Genomic DNA, 4732 nt, shown 5'->3' with positions numbered 1-4732 from the left:
CTGTTGGATGCAGCTTGCATTCCATTCAGACTCTGAGAAATCATATTGACTTGCTAAGTCAATGTTTTGTTCTGAGCCAATATGGCATTCAGAGTATCAATTTCAAGAACTCCCTTCTTCTGAGGCGTCCCATTACTCACAGGATTCCTCTCAGAAGTGTAAATGAACTGGTTATTAGCAACCATGTCAATGAGTTCTTGAGCTTCTGCAGGCGTTTTCTTTAGGTGAATGGATCCACCTGCAGAAGTATCCAATGACATCTTAGCTAATTCAGACAGACCATCATAGAATATATCCAGGATGGTCCATTCTGAAAGCATGTCAGAAGGACACTTTTTGGTCAGTTGCTTATATCTCTCCCAAGCTTCATAGAGGGATTCACCTTCTTTCTGTCTGAAGGTTTGAACATCCACTCTAAGCTTACTCAGCTTTTGAGGAGGAAAGAACTTGGCTAAGAAAGCCGTGACCAGCTTATCCCAAGAGTTCAGGCTATCTTTGGGTTGAGAGTCCAACCACACTCTAGCTCTGTCTCTTACAGCAAACGGGAAAAGCATAAGCCTGTAGACCTCAGGGTCAACCCCATTGGTCTTAACAGTATCACAAATTTGCAAGAACTCAGTTAAGAACTGAAAAGGATCTTCAAATGGAAGTCCATGAAACTTGCAGTTCTGTTGCATCAGAGAAACTAATTGAGGTTTCAGCTCAAAATTGTTTGCTCCAATGGCAGGAATGGAGATGCTTCTTCCATGTAAATTGGAATTAGGTGCAGTAAAGTTACCCAGCATCCTCCTTGCATTATTATTATTTTCGGCTGCCATCTCCTCTTCTTGTTTGAAAATTCCTGTAAGGTTGTCTCTGGATTGTTGTATTTTAACTTCTCTTAGTTTCCTTTTCAGAGTCCTTTCAGGTTCAGGATCTGCTTTAACAAGAATGTTCTTGTCCTTGCTCCTGCTTATATGAAAAAGAAGAAAATAGAAAATAATAGGGATCCACTTTGCCTCAGTAGAGAGAGGTTCCTTTGTGAGAGTAGAAGAAGAAAAGAATGTAATGTAAGGAAGGGAAGAGGGAAAACTCGAACACAGAGAGGGAGGTGGTGTTCGAATTTTTGGATGAAAGAGAAGTGTTAGTAGATGAATAAATAAATAGAAGGAAATGAGAGAGAGAATTTCGAAATTTAATTAAAATAAAAATTAAAATTGAAAGTTAAATTTCAAAAATTAAAGTTGAAATTAAATTAAAATTAAAACAATTAGTTAATTAAAAAGGAATTTTGAAAAAGGAGAGAGGGAATTTTCGAAAATAAGAGAGAGAGGATTAGTTAGGTAGTTTTGAAAAAAAGATATGATTGAAACAAATAGATAAGATTGGTTGAAAAAGTTTTGAAATTTGTTTTTGAAAAAGATATGATTGAAATTTAAAAAGATATGATTGAAACAAAAAGATAAGATTTGAAGATCAATTTAAAAAGATAAGAAGTTAGAAAAGAAGTTAGAAAAGATTTTGAAATTGAATTTGAAAAAGATATGATTGAAATTTTAGTTTGAAAAAGATTTGAAAAGAAAATTAAAAAGATTTGATGTTGAAAACTAAACTTGATTACTTGACTAACAAGAAACTAAAAAGATATGATTCTAGAGTTTAAAGATTGAATCTTTCTTAATGAGCAAGTAACAAACTTTACATTTTTGAATCAATCACATTAATTGTTAGTAATATTTTCGAAAATTATGAGATAAAATTAAGAAAAATATTTTTAGAAAATATTTTTAAAATTTTCGAAAATAAATAAGAAAAATGAAAAAGATTTGGTTTTTGAAAAAGATTTTGAAAAAGATAGGATTTTTAAATTGAAAATTTGATTTGACTCATAAGAAACAATTAAATTTAAAAACTTTTTGACTAAATCAAATCATATTTTCGAAAATTTTGAGTAAAAGAAGGAAAATATATTTTTTTTATTTTTGAATTTTAATGATGAGAGAGAAAAACATGAAAAAGACTCATAACATAAAAATTATGAATCAAAACACCCAATGCATGCAAGAACACTATGAATGTCAAGATGAATACCAAGAACACTTTGAAGATCAAGATGAACATCAAGACTTATTTTTGAAAATTTTTAATGAAAGAAAAACATGAAAGACACCAAACTTAGAAATTTTCAAACTTTAGAAACTAACAAATTAAAAATGCATATGAAAAACAAAAAAAGACACAAAACAAGAAAATATGAAGATCAAACAAGAAGACTGGCCAGGAACAACTTGAAGATCATGAAGAACATATGATGGATTTTCGAAAATTCTTGAGAAAAAGAAACACATGCAAGACACCAAACTTAAAAAAAAATTTGACTCTAGACTCAAACAAGAAACACAAAAATATTTTTGATTTTATGAATTTGTAGATTTTTTTTGTATTTTTTGAAAATAAAAAATAAAAAGCTTAAAAATAAAATAAAATTACCTAATCTGAGCAACAAGATGAACCGTCAGTTGTCCAAACTCGAACAATCCCCGGCAACGGCACCAAAAACTTGGTGTGCAAAATCGTGATCATTCCATTCCTTGGTAACGGTGCTAAAAACTCAATACGCACGTTCATGATCTTATATCTGTTTCACAACTTCGTACAACTAACCAGCAAGTGCACTGGGTCATCCAAGTAATAAACCTTACGTGAGTAAGGGTCGATCCCACGGAGATTGTCGGCTTGAAGCAAGCTATAGTCACCTTGTAAATCTCAGTTAGGCGGATTCAAATAGTTTTAAGAAATTATAGTGGATGACAATTAAATAAAATATAAAATAGGATAGTGGTACTTATGTAATTCATTGGTGAGAATTTCAGATAAGCGTATAGAGATGCTTTCGTTCCTCTGATCTCTGCTTTCCTGCTGTCTTCATCCAATCAATCCTACTCCTTTCCATGGCAAGCTTTATGTAGGGCATCAGCGTTGTCAATGGCTACATCCCATCCTCCTATGAAAATGGTCCAATGCGCTGTCACTGCATGGCTAATCATCTGTCAGTTCTCGATCATACTGGAATAGGATTTACTATCCTTTTGCGTCTGTCACTACGCCCAGCACTCGCGAGTTTGAAGCTCGTCACAGCCATCCCTTCCCAGATCCTACTTGGAATACCACAGACAAGGTTTAGACTTTCCGGATCTCAGGAATGGCCATCCATGGGTTCTAACTTATACCACAAAGACACTAATATCTCGGACTCGGTCCCCTGTATTAGATATCCAAGAGATATCCATTCAATCTAAGGTAGAACGGAAGTGGTTGTCAGGCATGCGTTCATAAGTTGAGAATGATGATGACTGTCACGATCATCACATCCATCATATTGAAGTGCGAATGAATATCTTAGAAGCGGAATAAGTTGAATTGAATAGAAAAACAGTAGTACTTTGCATTAATCTTTGAGGAACAGCAGAGCTCCACACCTTAATCTATGGTGTGTAGAAACTCTACTGTTGAAAAATACATAAGTGAGAGGTTCAGGCTTGGCCGAATGGCCAGCCCCCATGATCTAAGAACTAAACGTCCCAAGATGTCTAATACAATAGTAAAAAGTCCTATTTATACTAAACTAGTTACTAGGGTTTACAGAATTGAGTAAATGATGTAGAAATCCACTTCCGGGGCCCATTTGGTGTGTGCTTGGGCTGAACTTGAAGTTTACACGTGGAGAGGTCACTCTTGGAGTTGAACGCCAGTTTGTAACGTGTTTCTGGCGTTGAACTCCACTTTGCAACTTGTTTCTGGCGTTTGACTCCAGAATGCAGCATGAAACTGGCGTTGAACGCCAGTTTACGTCGTCAATCCTTATTCAAAGTATAGACTATTATATATTGCTGGAAAGCCCTGGATGTCTACTTTCCAACGCAATTAGAAGCGCGCCATTTGGAGTTCTGTAGCTCCAAAAAATCTACTTTGAGTGCATGGAGATCAGAATCCAACAGCATCTGCAGTCCTTCTTCAACCTCTGAATCTGATTTTTGCTCAGGTCCCTCAATTTCAGCCAGAAATTACCTGAAATCACAGAAAAATACACAAACTCATAGTAAAGTCCAGAAATGTGATTTTTAATTAAAAAATAATAAAAATATAATGAAAACTAACTAAATCATATTGAAAACTATGTAAAAACAATGCCAAAAAGCATATAAATTATCCGCTCATCGATAGTAATACCAGAGTTAATCCAGAAAGGCAAAGCAACTCCGATCCTTAACTCTATTCCCATTACTAATTTAACATATACAATATATTCCTATTATTTAACCCATAATCCTAATACAACTCCGTATCCAACAACCAAGTCTTCTGATCTGCCTGACTAAGACCTGCAAGATAACCATAGCCTGCTTCAAGCCAAAAAATCCTCATGGAATCGTCCCTGACTTGCTCAGGTATTACTTGGACGATCCAGTGCACTTGCTGGTACAGCTGTACAAAAGTGTGGGGATTCGTGCACCATACATCTTAGAAATAATCAAACACAGATTGAAGAAGAAACAGTAATACTTTTATTAATTCATAGGACTCGGCAGGGTTCTTCTCCTCAACCTAGGAGGTTTAGAAACTCATACTGATGTAAAATAAAATGGTAAAATTCGAATGGTGTGTAAAAGAGTCTCAATGATTATGTAAAATAACTCTTAAATACAAAACTAATGACTAGTAAGGGTAAAACAGTCTTTTTAGTGCTAAAATC

At 34.6% G+C, this 4732-nt stretch overlaps 1 non-coding gene across 1 annotated transcript; it reads left to right on the top strand.

Moving 5' to 3' along the window:
• Nucleotides 1-314: 314 nt before the first annotated feature.
• On the top strand, nucleotides 315-422 carry LOC148580015 (small nucleolar RNA R71). The gene has a single exon (XR_015896279.1). It is a non-coding gene; the product is annotated as a small nucleolar RNA R71 (small nucleolar RNA).
• Nucleotides 423-4732: the final 4310 nt, after the last annotated feature.

This window comes from Arachis ipaensis, chromosome B10 (genome assembly GCF_059453495.1).
Source record: "Arachis ipaensis isolate K30076 ecotype BB chromosome B10, ASM5945349v1, whole genome shotgun sequence".
Classification (NCBI taxonomy): domain Eukaryota; kingdom Viridiplantae; phylum Streptophyta; class Magnoliopsida; order Fabales; family Fabaceae; genus Arachis; species Arachis ipaensis.
Note: the sequence above shows the minus strand (reverse complement) of the source record. Positions and strands in the feature narration are given on the sequence as shown.